The sequence below is a fragment of the Sabethes cyaneus genome, chromosome 3 (genome assembly GCF_943734655.1).
Source record: "Sabethes cyaneus chromosome 3, idSabCyanKW18_F2, whole genome shotgun sequence".
In the NCBI taxonomy this organism is placed as follows: Eukaryota; Metazoa; Arthropoda; class Insecta; order Diptera; family Culicidae; genus Sabethes; species Sabethes cyaneus.
In genome coordinates this window covers 161,086,166-161,102,481 of record NC_071355.1, presented here as the reverse complement: position 1 = coordinate 161,102,481, position 16,316 = coordinate 161,086,166, and the positions used below count along the sequence as shown (strand labels likewise).

At 40.6% G+C, this 16,316-nt stretch overlaps 1 protein-coding gene across 2 annotated transcripts in view; it reads left to right on the top strand.

Annotated features, from left to right (window-relative positions):
* The window catches only part of LOC128743484 (uncharacterized), a 222,260-nt gene that overhangs the window by 118,340 nt on the left and 87,604 nt on the right, over window positions 1–16,316 (top strand). For both annotated transcript variants that reach the window (XM_053840076.1, XM_053840077.1), the window contains one exon: window positions 5,231–5,269. The gene's annotated coding sequence lies outside the window, so the exon portion shown is untranslated. The remainder of the gene's footprint in view (window positions 1–5,230; window positions 5,270–16,316) is intronic.

Sequence of the window (16,316 nt, the reverse complement as noted above, 5' to 3'; positions counted from 1 at the left end):
TAAGTAAGTATCCTTCTAGTTACCTGAAAAAAAGTTTCAGTCGTTTTGGTTATAAGCTAAATTAGTTACAACCACAAACGTGGAGGTGTATTTTTGTCTCACTGTTAACCAATAGGTGAGAAGAGTGAGACAACGAGTATGGCATACTGAGACACCAATTTGAAATCGATTGAAACCATATTTTTGGGTAATAAAGAACATGTTCATTGTGTCGTGTTGTCTATTGTGTCTATAAAACCATGCATTATTATGGGTATGATTGAAAATTCCGATTATTTTCACACATACATTTATGCTCTTATAAAGGACAAATCCTGGACATCTGATTTTTAACTTACACTTCAGAATTCATTTACAGTTAATTCCTATGGATTGATTTGCAATTGAACACAAAAAAATTCAAAAAAATTTAGATGGCAATAGCTATGTCTTAGTGTCACCCACGACTCTGTGTCTCACCACTGCCAATTGGAATGTTTTATGAAAAACAGAGAACTAGCGGAGCTAGCAAATAATTCGATTGTCATATTTTTTTAAATATTTACTGTTATTAGTATGTGATGCCATGCAGTAATTTTAAGCGGATATACGAAAGCGATTGCATCTATTTTTTCGGTCTTATTTCGTGCTGGTGGAGAAAGAGTGGTTTTGATGTTTATTGAATAAAAATCTGCAAACTACTTACATTTATATGAAAATAGTTACAAAACATTATAGCCTATGAATGCTACATTCTTTTCAGTATTGTGATATTTCGGCAAAGCTTTTTATTTGGGAAAGCGCAGCAAAGAAAAGGATTGTAGGTTGAATTAAAAAAGCATGCGGAGAATACCCTCCGGTACTCTCTATTTATTTTATTGGGGTAACTAGTTTTCAAAACTTGCAAAATTTCGATGACGTATTGATTTTAGCCTACTATACCAATATGCACGATAAAATTTAATGCGCATATATATGCTGCGTAACTACTAGTAATGACACTATCCTGTAGAGCCACACTTCGGCACATCCGTTTTCGGTTCTGCCGGAACTCAAAAGTGGCCATTTGGAATTCTCTTCGAAAATATGAGAAATGGGCTATCAAATGACAGAATTTTGCAACACGAGCTCTTAAGTGGACATTTGAATGTATTTTGAGCTGATCTTGACATTCTTGGTTCTACCGGAACTCAAAAGTGGTCATTTGGAGTTCTTTTCGAAAATATGGCAAATGGAGTGTCAAATCACAGGAAAGAAAAACTGGCTATTTCCTCACAATAAAGTGCGAGTAGCACAGACGAAGATATTTTCGTTGTGTTCGCATATTATAGAATAAAGCTAGAGCAATATTATGGGAAATTGAGCTTAACTGATCGGACTTATTTATTTTCTTCAGACAATGAGTTTTCATAAGGAGCCGTTCAAATATTACGTAACGCCAAAAACGCCATGTTCACGAACCCCTCACCCTCTCGTAACAATTTGTAACAATTGTTTCTTACACCCCCACCCACACCCGTATCGCGTAACCTATACAGCTGTATTCATACCCGATCGCTCTGCCGATGATTACGTTACAGTAACTTATTTAAATTTAGCTCACAAATGTCAGGTAATTAGTTTTTGTGTAAATTTATATATATTATATGAATAGTTTATTTTTTCGACATTTTTATATATAATGTTAAGCGTAACATTGTCGCTCAAGGCCCCCTCCCCGTAAAATTTACATAACGATCTGCAACAAAAATTTAAGGAATCCCCCCCCCCCTCTGCTGCGTTACGTAATATTTGACCGAGATCTAAATTAGCACTGTTTTGATGGCGCATCAATTTTACGTGCTTTTTATTTAGATATGCACGATAAAATTTGAAACGCATAAGCTTTTTAATTGGAAAAGTTGTGTACAAAATTTCTGTTTGTTATCTATACCTATAAAAATGGATTTCTGTCTGTCTGTCTGTCTATCCGTGTGTTCCTTATAGAATCGAAAACTACTGAACCGATCAGCGTGAAAATTTACATGTAAGGGTTTTTAGGGCCGAATAAGGTTCTTATGATGGTTATAGACCCCTCCCCCCACTAAGAGGACACTCCAGAACTCCAGAACTAATCCAGAACTAATCAAGCAAATGGAACCAAATTTGGCTTGGCGGTGTTTTTGGAGGCAATTTTTTTTTTCAACGGTGAATGGAGACCGCACCCCTCTTTAGGAGGGGAATTATGACCCCCTCCCGGTTTTCGAAGGCAAGAATTTTTATATGATGAATTAGGACCCCTTCCCTTTTTAGGAGGGGGTGTTCTCATACAAAGGAAATACAAATTTCCTCATAACTCTAGTACTAATCAAGCAAATGGAACCAAATTTGAATGTGGGTGTTTTGGTGACAAATTTTTTTCTATGGTGAATTGAGACCCCACCCCTCTTTAGGAGGAGAATTATGACCCCCTCCCTATAAGAAGGGTGGCTCCCATACAAATGAAATACAAACTTTCTCATAACTAGAGAACTAATCAAGCAAATAGAACCAAATTTGGCATGTGTGGGATTTTGTAGGTAGGATTTTTTTATGATGGTTTGAAACCCCTCACCCCTGTGGTAGGGGAATAAGGACTCTCCTACAAACAAAATAGAAATTTTTGCGTAACTCAAAAACTAATCGGACTCGAGAAGTTTTAGGCTCTTCCATAAAACAGTACAGACCACCAAAAACTATCTGCAGCCCCCCGCAGAAATCACTTCTCTCTAGGTTTATTTGTTTTCCTAGGTCTACTGACCTCTATTACTTTCCTTCAGTTGGGTCCGAACGAGCGACGAGTAAGGAGAGGATCATCCCGTGGATCGAAATGGTACTTTCCACGAAATGGTTTTCCGTGAAATGGTACATTCCGCGTAAGAATTATCGGTGGTATTCGGTGGTATAAATGGTATTCGGTGAAATGTTATACAATCACGGCGAATATTTAAGTGCTATCCGCTTTATTTAATGTGGCTATGTAAAGGGGGGATTGTTTTCTACTTTACTCTGAGGAAAAATTGAAAATTTTTAAATTAAACTACCCATGCTTTCATAGTGACGTAACTGCCAAAATGAATTATCTAAGGTTAAGCTCCTCAGAAACTTGCTAAACTCGAGATTGGGACAGATTCTCGATTTATGTACAACACAGTAATTCGTGGCAATACAAAGTTTGTCGGGTCAGCTAGTTTCATATATTTTAAGAAGGTCGCAATAAAATGAAATTGATTGCAGGATTTAGAGTGACTATATATAGAGTGGTGACTATGTAAAAATTGGAATGATAATTATCTGTCAGTGTCATTCCAATCGAGCAGACAACCAATCCAACGCGTATGCAGGAAAGAGAGAGAAAATAAGCATTGCATACTTTTGGGATGACATGTCGCCACTCTGTATATAGTCACTCTAGCAGGATTGTCTGACAGCAAAGCTTGATCTCTATTTTTTGTGCAATTATAAGTTTCCAAATCAGTAAAGCAGAATGTCTCACTGTTTTAGCTTTTTGGCGCAGCAAGTTTCATGTGAAGCTTTGTAGAACATAACAAATGCTTCGTAGGTCTATGTCATGATGGTTGTTATAACAGGAATGTCGTCATAGTGGGTTTTAAAATTGGGTTCTGGAATCCGCTTTACAATCAGAATAAAACCAAAATTACTACTTGGGTATCTCTCCATCTCTATACCTCTCGTTCCCTCCTCCTCTTTTATTCCATTTTCTATTCATGTCAGAGGTTGGAAAACTCGCAAAATGAATAGATACGCCGAGCATCGGCAAACGGTTTTTATCATGATAAAACAGCTATGCGAGTGGTTCAATTCGCCTATAACAATGAGCAACATACACTCACGCTTCATAACATCGCTGAATATATGAATATCGTGAACAACGCAGAAGTGCGAATTACTGTTTTCTGCTGCTTGTAAACACTAACACTACTTTAAACTATTCCCTTTTCGTGGTAATATTATTTTGAATACTTTCCGGCGTCCCCGGGCATTCTACACACTCAATGTTCAATATTCAATTTTAGAACGAATTCTGATGTTCACATTGAGGGTCTGTTCGTGATAAAATTCAAAGCTGATGCGTACATTATCGGCGAGGCAGGCGAAAAGTGTATGTTCATGAGGGATGTTCATTGATTCAAATGATCACTTTTTCGCGAATTCTCCAACCACTGATCCAGGTTCTGGTACAGCGCAGAAATAGGCAAGGTTTGTTCCCGTGAGTTTCGAACTTGAAGTCCCAGATTATTCCCAACCAACGACGAATGTCAAACTTTCGATAAGTGTTTGCTCGACTGTTTCAGTATCGAAATTTTTCATTTCTCCGTCTTTATTAAGTATGTTATGTCAATACAAAAATCTAATGTAATTTAACTAGATGCAAGGGTCAGCTGTCGGAATTCGACCATCGTCCATCGTAACAGTTAACCTAGTGCTTCGCATATCTCTCCATACCACTAACCATCTCATCAGCTGCATGATTGTGGACTGGGATTTACGAAACAAGGCACTATGAGAGCTTCTGCTGACTTTGACCCAGTCATGACCCTCAGAATTAATCGTCACAGCCTTAATGTATCCTGCCATCAATGTCGTCCCGGTCTTGTAGTCAGAGTCGTGGTAGAGGTCTCTCAGCTTGTACCTTCAGTCAGCTGTCGGAGTTCAACCGGGATGAACACAACAAAACCCTTGTTCGATCTGATCCAGTCGCGACCCTCAGAACGAATCATCAGCCGGACTGTATCTCGCCGACAATGGCATCCCGATCTTGTTGTCGCCATATGTCCTTTGTAACATCAACCTAGGACTTCGCACGTCTCTCCATACCACGAACCATCTAATCTGCTGCACGAATCACCACAGCTGTACTGTATCGTGTATCTTATCCGGTAGTTATGCAATTAAGTAGTTGTAATTTTTTTGTTATATGTGATAATTATGCATTTCCTTAAAAGAGTTCTCACTCACTGGAAGTGCAATCCATTGTACATGTTAAAAAAACTGTTTTCACGAGAAATCTATCGAGAATCGCTATCGCTGGAAAATACTAAAATAACACCACGAGAAAGTTTAATCACAAGATCATAAGTAGGTACTAAGAAAAAACCCAGCATTAAAACAGCATCGAGAAAAATTACTTTCTGCTGAACTCTCTGTCCATAAAATGACTGCTTTGAATATCATCTCTAATGAATAATTTTTCCCTTTCTTTCAATTTCAGATTGAAGTTTTGGGCATTTCATGCTTTTTATAGTATAAGGTAAGTAATCGAGATTAATGTACAAATCTTTATTAGTAAAAAAATGAAAAGATGAGCATTATTTTAGTAACAAGTTTAAACTAGGAATAATTCCGCTTAAGACCCTACACCCAATCACTAAGCCAGATGCATAAGCAGTGTGTAACCTCGTTACACCGAGGTAAACTCACAGAGTAAAGTGGTAGAAATTATCAGATAACGCGCTCCAGTTTACAGACAGTAATTGTCTTAACCTACCAATTATACAGACAGTTTTGAACAGCTCCCTGCACCGGTGTTGAATCTGAATCTGTTTGCTTGAGTACCAATTTTTTCTTGGTCTCCAACAGCGTAATTGTTTCTTTCTTCTTTCTATCGGTTGTCGAGACGTTTTGACCTGGGAGAATAATAAAACCCCACCGGTGTGGTGTGTGGTACAGCTTTAGTTCAACCCCAGCAAAACAAAAAAAAATTACAGCGAATGCCTGAGTGTGGAGAAATGGCTTGGATTCGTTTCAATTTCATCTCCATCATTAAAAGCTACACTAGCATATGCCGTTGGGTAAAGTGCTCTCATGGTTTTATCGCTAGTAGAGAAAAGTGACAATTATTTTGTGACTACACCTCCTTCCCCCCCTCTACAGGTACCTGCAATCTCCCTATGATAACTGTTAAACCAAACTGCATCCGGAGAGCATGTTATCTATGTCACCTGGCGTCCAGCAGTTGTGCAGTGCCCTGCAGTGCATCCGGGTAAATTCGACAAATTAGAATTTGAATAATTGATTTAATTAAGTTGGCTGGCACACTGCTTGCGATTAGCGGTTTCCAAGCGGTAAATTAAATAACGAGGACCGTTCCCTTTTTTTACTTTCTTTGCAGGGAATGTTGTCTGTCACACTTTAATGACTTTATAATTACCATTCCAATCAGCTCTGTAAATTTTAATGGTACTTAAGCTTTTATGGTTTGTTGAAATGATCCAATCGTGCAGTGTTACTTCCGGAATTAGTTTTTCTTACGCTTTTAGAGCACTATGCATTTCAACTTAAATATTTTCCTTTTAAATAGAATATCCATCCAATATCCATTGCATTGGACCCAATAAGGAAAAAATTATTGCGAATGATATATTAAAAAGTCATTATCATACTGTTTTTGGAACACTATCTTCACTATATGGTTTCAAAACTGATTTACGCCCCTGCTCTTCTGTCGGAAATTCAAGTAAAATATAATTAAAGTAAAGAAATATTTCAATCTGAAACAATTTTTTTGTAATACATATTTAGTAAATTTAGTTTATAGAGTTAAATTTAAAATAAATTTAATTGTACATGTGCGCTGTTTAAACCCAAGAGATGTTTAAAACAAATTAATTCAATTGTACATAAAGAATAAAATTCTTCATTAGGATTTTAACGCCAATATGTCGCCATATGTCGTTACAGAGAACTGAAACTTTCGATACAAAAATTTTCCAACATTTTCTGGTAAAACGAGTTGATGCACCATGCCCACAGTCAAACCGTACGCAACACATTTTCATTACTTGGGCAGTATACAAGAGAATGGTAATACGCTTTTTACACTGGCAGCAAGTTTCAGCTCGCACCCATTCCCGGTGCTGCTGGTAGTCTGAAAAACATAATGCACAATGAAGCATTAAAATTGCACTCGACCGTGGGAAAGAGGCTCGACCGGTGGCGATGGTGTGTTTCGCACAAATAAATCCGCTTGAACGACAAGCACAGCACGTGTCAGTTGATCTGTAACGCAAATTCCCTTCCGAAAATTTATTTCTGAGCTTATTTTACTGCTCCTGCGATGCTTGCGATTTTGCATGTACAGGATTAAACCAAACTGACCAAATGTTTTAAATACTACTATTTCTTATTTAACAACCGCATAAATAAACAAAACTAAGCATAAAAACCTTTTATTTCGAAACGATACGGCTCTGTTGTTGGGTTTGGTGTGCAATTCATTCACAATTAGTTTCAATTATGTGCGGAAAAAAACCTAATCCAACACTGTACTGAGTGCGATGAAATAAATATTATATGTGTTTTCTCGCTTTTCCACAAGAACTAGGCTGGAGAAGCAAGAGGGTGAAAACCTCGAACAGCAAAAAGTGCAGAACCAAATGAAACGAGAACGTACCACCACATGATTTAACTGTTTTTCATGTTCAACTACGTGCGATCATAGCAGTTCCCACGAGCTAATTTTTCCGATTTTTTTTATTCTGCGTTTTGTTTTATTATGTTGTCTCGCGTACGGTTTCACCCGGTGTGGTGGATGGAGACACCACATGACTGGGGCTGAACTCCCCTGTTTCGGACCCCAATGATGTACTGCGAAGTTTTTAGACATATACACTGTAACTCTGTTAGATAGGTTGGCAGCTTCATTATGGATGACTGTTGAAAAGTGCTACAATGTTGAATGGGCCACTTTGCTTCCCCTTGTTTACGGACAGATGGCCAATATTAGACGGTAATTAATGACTGAGAAAGGTTGGTTAATACGTTTAGTTTCACTAAGTGGCTGCCTGTTTTAAAGTTCAGAAGCAAACGCAAGAAGACGAGTGACAAATTAACTTTATTTGCTATAAAAGTGTACAGTAGGCCAACTTACGGGACAGTATATAGATGTAATTATTAGGTTACTGAGCCAATGTTTTCGTAATTGTTCCTTAAATATTTTAATTTACTTGAACATGTTTAAAATTAATCATAACAATACTCCTGTGGAGTCAAAGTCAATTACATTTATTATTTCTCAAGCCTACAACGATTATGAATGAACATGCTACTGTAATTTAGTTTTTCCATTAAAAAAGAGAAACAGTGCCCTCATTCCAACCGGTTGCGAAATACTTGTTTTATACCTCACCTACCTAATTGATGTCTAATAAAGAAAATGTGTTAGAAAAAATATGTGACAGTTTACGTTTTATGAAAACACATATTCATAAGTACTTACAGAAGCTTATTTATCTTAACGCGATAATTAGTAAAGTAATGAATATTACCCGCAATTGATGACTTCATTCAATAAAGGGTGGCGATGGTTTCTTCGCTCACTCAGTTACAGGCTAAGATTTGATTCGCATATATCTTTTTGCAGTTTTGCTGAAGAACATGCTTCTCCTTGAAACGTACAACGCATAAGAATGCGCAAAATCTTTCGAAATGCGATGTCATCGTTAATAACTACAAGGTGTGTATGTGTGTTTCAATCCGGGATGTGATTTTGATCTTGATGAATAATGGATTGACTTGTCTCGAAAATGAATTAATCAAAACTAAATCTTAATTGGAGAGCCAGAAGCCCCCAACATTATAATGATATAAAATCCTACGCCACATCTTGGAGATTTGTTGATTGATTTTCAAAAAGAAACTTGTGCTTTCAGTTTACCAAAAGGGTTCTCTTTAATGTTTTGCTCCAGTGGCTTTCCATCTAGTGTTATTATAGGTAACTACCTATCTGGTGGTCTTGTTATTGACTAATGTTTTATGGAAGAGTCTAAAATTTCTCGAATTCGATTAGTTTTTAAGTTGCGCAAAAATTTCTGTTTCATTTGTATGAGAGTCTCAAAGGGGTGGGGTCTCAAACCATCATAAAACAAATTCATGCCTCCAAAATCCCCCACAAGCCAAATTTGGTTCCATTTGCTTAATAAGTTCTCGAGTTATGCATAAATTTGTGTTTCATTTGTATGGAAGCCCCCCTCCCAAACAGGAGGAGTCCTAATTCATAAGAAAAGATTCTTGTCTCCTAAAACCCTCACATGCCAAATTTGGTTCCATTTGCTTGATTAGTTCTCGAGATTCGAGGAAATTTGTATTTTATTTGTATGGAAGCACCCTCTCTTAAAGGGGAGAGGGGTCGTAATTTACCATAGAAAAAATTCTTGCCTGCCAAATGACCAAACCCACATGCCAAATTTGGTTTCAATTGATTGATTAGTTCTCTAGTTATGCAGAAATTTGTGATTCATTTGATAGTTAGAGTTCTTACGAGTTTTTATGATAGTTAGAGACACTCTCTTAGGGGGGAGGGTCTCTACGTACCATAAGAACCTTCCTTGGCCCCAAAAACCCCTACATGCAAATGTTCACGCCGATCGGCCTAGTAGTTTTCGATTCTATGAGGAACATACCGACAGACAGACAGAAATCCATTTTTATAGGTATAGATGACAATATATACACTCAAAAAAATTTTCACGTCGAAGCTACGGGAAAAGTTATGTGAATATTTTCCATCCTACTTTTCCCGTACTACTTACTTACTTAATCAGCTCCAGGCCGTGGTTTCCTCTGCTGTACGAAGAAGTCGTCTCCATTCTACTCGGTCCATGGCCGCAATTCTCCAGCCACGTAGTCTACGTAGGGTCCGCAGGTCGCCTTCCACTTGATCGATCCATCTTGCTCGCTGCGCGCCCTGCCGTCTCGTTCCAGTCGGATCGTTATTGAGAACTTTTTTAACCGGCCTGTCGTCCGACATCCTCACGACATGCCCAGCCCATCGCAGGCGACCGATTTTTGCGGTGGCAGCGATGGGTGGTTCCTTAAGCAGCTGATGCAATTCATGGTTCATTCGCCTCCTCCACGTTCCGTCTTCCATCTGCACTCCGCCGTAGATGGTGCGCAACACCTTCCGTTCGAAAACACTAAGGGCGCGTTGGTCCTCCACGAGCATAGTCCATGTCTCATGGCCGTAAAGGACTACCGGTCTAATCAGCGTCTTGTAGATTGTTAACTTCGTGCGGTGGCGAATTTTGTTCGATCGCAGCGTCTTACGGAGTCCAATGTAGGCACGATTTCCTGCCATAATGCGTCTTTGTATTTCTCTGCTGGTGTCGTTGTCTGCGGTAACCAGTGAGCCCAGATACACGAACTCTTCTACCACCTCGATTTCATCACCGTCTAAATGAATCCGGGGAGGGAGGTCAGCATTCACTTCTTTAGAACCTCTTCCTTTCATGTATTTTGTTTTCGATACATTAATGACAAGTCCTATCCGTTTGGCTTCAGCTTTCAGTCCGATGTACGTTTCCGCCATCCTCTCAAAGGTACGTGTAATGATGTCAACGTCGTCAGCGAAACCAAGAAGCTGGACGGACTTCGTGAATTTCGTGCCACTCGTGTCTATACCCGCTCTTCTTATCACATCCTCCAAAGCGATGTTAAACAGCAGACATGAAAGCCCATCACCTTGCCGTAACCCTCTTCGAGATCCAAAGGGACTCGAGACTGCCCCTGATACTCGAACAACACACATTACTCGATCCACCGTCGCCTTGACCAATCGCGTTAGTTTATCCGGAAATCCGTAGTAGTGCATAATCTGCCATAGCTGATCTCGATCGATCGTGTCGTACGCCGATTTGAAGTCGATGAATAAATGATGCGTGGGCACGTTGTATTCGCGACATTTCTGCAACACTTACCGAAGCGCGAAAATCTGGTCCGTGGTGGCACGGGCACCCATGAATCCCGCTTGAAATTGCCCCACGAACCCCTTTGCAAATGGTGATAGTCGACGACATAAAAGTTGGGAGAGTACCTTGTAGGCGGCGTTCAACAGTGTGATTGCGCGGTAATTGCAACAATCCAACTTGTCGCCCTTTTTGTAGATCGGACACACGATGCCTTCCGTCCACTCCTCCGGTAGTAGCTCATCCTCCCAAATCTTGACAATGACCCAGTGCAGCGCTCTAGCCAGTGCGTCACCACCGTATTTCAGCAGCTCGCCGGGTAGCTGATCAGCCCCAGCCGCTTTATTGTTCTTCAGCCGACCGATCTCCTCTGCTACCTCCTGGAGGTCAGGGGCTGGTATTCTGTCGTCTTCTGCACGTGCTCCAAGATCTATTGCCATATCGTCACCTCCATGTTCAGCTACATCGCTGTTAAGGTGCTCGTCATAATACTGCTTCCACCTCTCGATCACCTCACGTTCGTTCGTGAGAAGATTACCGTCTGAGTCTCGACACATATCGGCCTGCGGCACATGGCCTTTGCGCGAGTGGTTTAACTTCTCGTAGAACCTCCGTTTATCGTTAGCACGGTACAGTTCTTCCATCGCCTCGCGATCCCGATCTTCCTGTTGGCGCTTTTTCCTCCGGAAGACCGAGTTTTGCCTGTTCCGTGCTTGTTTATATCGATCCACATTCGCCCTCGTACGGTGTTGCAGCATCCTCGCACGTGCTGCATTCTTCTCCTGCACTAATTGCTCGCATTCGCCGTCGAACCAATCGTTTCTTCGGTTCGGATTCATTGTACCTAGTGCGGCTAGTGCAGTGCTACCGATGGCGGTCTTAATGCCTTTGCAACCATTTTCAAGAGTTGCTGCGCCAAGTTGCTCTTCCGTTGGTAGCGCTGCTTCCAGCTGCCGCGCGTATTCCTGGGCAACTCCGGTGACTCGTAGCTGCTCGATGTTGGGTCGCGGCGTACGACTTCGACGCGTGTTATGCACCGTCGAGAGTTTTGAGCGCATGCAAACTGCAACTAGGAAATGATCCGAATCTATATTCGCACTGCGGTAGATGCGAACGTTTATAACATCAGAGAAGAATTTACCGTCGATTAGAATATGGTCAATTTGGTTTTCTATTCGTTGGTCTGGTGATCGCCAGGTGGCCTTGTGGATATCTTTGCGGGGGAAGAAGGTACTTCGGACTACCATTCCGCGGGAAGCTGCAAAATTTACGCATCGTTGGCCGTTGTCGTTCGTTGCGGCATGCAGGCTGTTTGGCCCGATTACCGGTCTATATATAGCTTCCCGTCCTACCTGCGCGTTCATGTAGGAAGCTGGAAGCTGAGCGATTTGCAATTCCATGTCCCGAGTTTCCAATCGTAGTCCTTATTTCGTCGCGTGGGTCGACGCCGATTGTTCCGATCCCTATTTTCTTCTTCGTTGTTGGTAACTTTTAGTTTTCCAGGGCGGCTTGTTGGGCCTGCCCCTAACCCCCTGTCTCGCCGGAGGACCATCGTGCACAGCACTGTTTAGAGTCCCTGCTGGCATAAGGACGAGTATAATAATCAGCCGCCCCTAACATGGAGAACAGACGCTGTTTGAGCCGCACCTCCTTGGTGAACAGACGCTCGTGTTTGACGAAGCATTTCCTCTACCGCCATGCTATGGTTACCGCGCCAGTATTCACGTCGCGCCTCCTCACTTCGCTATTGTCAGATTGACAACATTGCCCAGGCTACGTCGCATTTGGTATCATATGACTCGTGGAGGCGTGAGGCGGGAGCTTGTGAGGACCAGAGCTGTGTTTGACGCTCTTTCCAGGTTGTCAACTCACCATTTGAAGCCCAAATGGAACGTGGAACAAGATACGGGAAAGAATTTAGTTTACCGGGTTCAAGAGGCCTATTTATACTTCGATAATTTCTGCATTAGAAACGATGACCCTTCTTGTAGATGCGGCCTATAATATCTTAAAACCTGTCCGCCAGTCGTTCCTCCTCGGACCATATCCGTCGCATTTATAATACAGTTTGAACACAGTACCGTTCGTTCCCTACTTTTAAAAGCTCGTCCTTTCCAGGTGCTTTGACGTTCTTTAACTACTTTTTTATCTCCTTTAAAATTATCCACAAGCTTACGCGGTCTGGTTAATTACTTTTTACTCGTACTGAGGTAAACCACTCCCTAGCCTAGACCTAAAAGTAGAAGTGCCAAAAACTTGTGGTATTTACCGTAACATAGATGTGCTCCCATTGTTTGTTTAGGTCCAACGTTAGGTTCAACGTTGTCGTCATTCTCCGTAAGAGAGAGATTGTTGTAAATCTCTCCGGGGTACAGTTGGCAGTGCTAACAAAGCATCGCCCAGTTGCTTGACTGTTTTCGTTATGGTTGCTTATCAACTGATAACGCACTCAACTTTTTTCTGTACACAACAGGGTTGATACGATTGGTGATGCATAAGTGGATTGACCACCACATGCCAGCTAAATCGCATTGAAAGTCACTAAATTCAGTCCATTTTATAAAAGCATACATTAGCAGCTAGATGTGGAGTTTCTTACTCGTTGGTTTCGATTTAAACACGTTGGACAATCTAAGACCAATCTTATATGCCATGACATGGTGATGCGAGTCACCGTTTGGTACATGTAAGGTACGAACGTCTGTGACATTTGAAAAGTATCCACAGTCAATCAGGAGATACGTTGATCTGAGATCAAACCACAGACCACACCATTTGGGAGCCTCTTGGTTTGCTTTCCAATACTCCGACGTTCGATATATGGGTCTAAAGGACTCCTTCCGACCAATCTGTGTATTTATGCTCCTCATAACGACCTTAATATCATATATTGGGGGATCCCCTAATACCATTCCCTAGAATGCTATACCCAACGACCAATTCCCCAGAAAACTATTTCTCAGAATGCACCATTCCAGAAAGTCATTATCCCAAAAGCACCGTAACCCAGAAAGTCACTTTCCAAAACCTACCGTTTCCTAGGAAATTTTGTCCCTAAATGAGCCACTTCTTAGAAAGGTATTATAGATTATTCAGGTGAACGTCACTAGGCCGAATTTCAAAAAGCACATTCTGTTATCGAGACTTGATCTTCTGTTGTTATACATACGACAGACCTTGCAACCAGCTGTTATAGTACGAGATCATTGCGAGGCTAGTGCTACGATCCTATTAACTTTAACACTCTCTCCCAGCCAAGATTCAATCATACGATGACTGGCTTGTTAGGTCAGCATCGTACCCTGGAGCTAACATCAATGTACGAAAATTATCGTAAACAACCCTTAACAAATTCGGAATCGTAACTAAAGCTAAACAAAATTAAGAATTGCCCGAAGTGATTTTTAATCGTATATAATGATAACATGCACACACATACGATTTTCAGCTTGGAGTTGTATATCAATATGGAGCGAATCGCGCTTAATCGGATATTATCGTATATCAATATTTATATCAATGAAATGCGTATAATTATTCATCATCACGTAAATCGCCTCCAAAATAGTACGGATATGCCAGTTTCGTGCATCAAATACAATTTATTAGCATGTATATTGGTACATGATGCTGATTTTTAACTTTTATATACATATAAAAATGCTGGCTGGAAACTGGACGGACGATCAGCAAAGCTAGATAAACGAATAAACCTAAGATGTGTTTCCTACTTAAAAAACAAAAACTGTTGTCACATAGTGTTGTGAATAAAACACTTAGTGATGAACAGAAAATCCGTTACTATGATTGAGATTAAGGAGCAAACAGGATTGGTAGATTTACTTGAGGAAATCTACTATATCCGGCAATGGTTTGGCTATCACTTCAACTTTGATCTTCTTCGGCCTCCGCTTTTTTTGACAACTTTATCCTTTATTTTGCACACTTACTATGATTGTATAGCTAAAATATTGCTTGTATTTGTGCGACAGGTACAAATGAGCCTTGGCTCAAAGGCGTCGTCCCCGTTCACAAATAAATCTGATGTACCACAAGGCAGTAACCTGCGATATCTTTTGTTCATTTTGTTCTTTAACGACATTACTTCTGTCCTTAAAAGAGGCCGCAAACCGATATATGTTGACGATTTTTAAATCTGATTAACGATCGAAGCAGCAACCGAAGATTATCATCGTCTAAAATTTCTACAATTCCCCTGTACTGTGCCTTAGTACGTCCCCTTCTCAAAGATGTAGGCCTAATTTGGACTCCGCATAGACTTTATTGAAATTTTCGAATTAAACAAATGCAGAGGAAGTTCATACGAGTGCAAATGTAGCATTTTCTTCATACTTTTAAGAAAAAATACGGATAAAATTATTCGTCACGGTTTCGAAGAAATTTTCGAACTTTTCCTATAATATGGCTCATTAGGCGGCGCACACTTTCTTCGTCCATCATTTTGGCTATCATATTCCACCAGGTCTTCATCTGATTGGTGTCTTTGACAACTTTTCCCTTTGCCTTGAGTCTCCTGTTCATGCTTGTCCAGTATGTCTCAATAGGGCGGAACTGGGGGCAATTGGGTTAAGGTCTTTCGGAACAAACTGGACCCCTTTCTCTGCATACCATTCTTGAACGACTTTGCTGTAATGACTGTTACACGGCGAGGTTGAGTCATCGCAATTACTGTCGCCAATGAATTTCCGCGCACTACAAAGAACTTTGCGACCATGCTCACTGCTAATTCGTCCCATTGTTTGGTATATGCTGTCCTTACCCGCTGCCACTCGTTCGAACACAACTAAAGGATAACCCTTACTTGTCAGTTAGCTTAGGAAAATGCATGCACCTAAGTAGAGGTAGTTTCTGCGTGACGGCTCGACCAAACGACGAATAATTAGTTTGCAATGAACACGTGTATTTTTCTTGCCTGCCATCTCGCACCAAAAACCAACAAACGTACAAAAATAAAACAAGAAAAGCAAATTTTAATTAGAAATAAAAACTGAATTATCCCCTCGCCTGCCTGCGTTGGCATAAAACCACAACATTAACGCCTCACCGCGCGGCGACAGCAGCGAACGCGTCAAACAACCAGTCATCAGTGACTGACTGCTTGGCTGGCTGACTCCCGCCTGGGGGAGTCGCTGATGCTCATAATGCTCCACTCATTAACACAGATAGCTAACGAAAGATAAATAAACGGCGACGGCGACGACCGACGTCGCGTTGGCGTCCCTCGCCGAGTTCATGTGCTTTATGGCTTGGCTTGGGAGCTTTTTCAAATCGGTGCGAAGAAGAACAAAGGCCTCCGCCTATCAGAGCATTCCTGCTAACTAGTTATTACACATCCCATAGTGGGAGAAAGTGTTATGATTTTCAGATGAGAGGCGAAAAAAATTAAAAGGTAATTACAAGTAGTGATACTTTTTCTATTTAAGTTTGACTTAGCCTGCATCGAATATCTTGGGAAATCAATGACACCTTCCTGTTTACCATGATAAATATTCAGAAAAAAATATCAACAATTTCTTCAATTGAGGTGGAATCGATAAATTTAAAATTCTGATCTCATTTATTTATTTACTGCTGAGAACGGCAAATTCAGTTTCC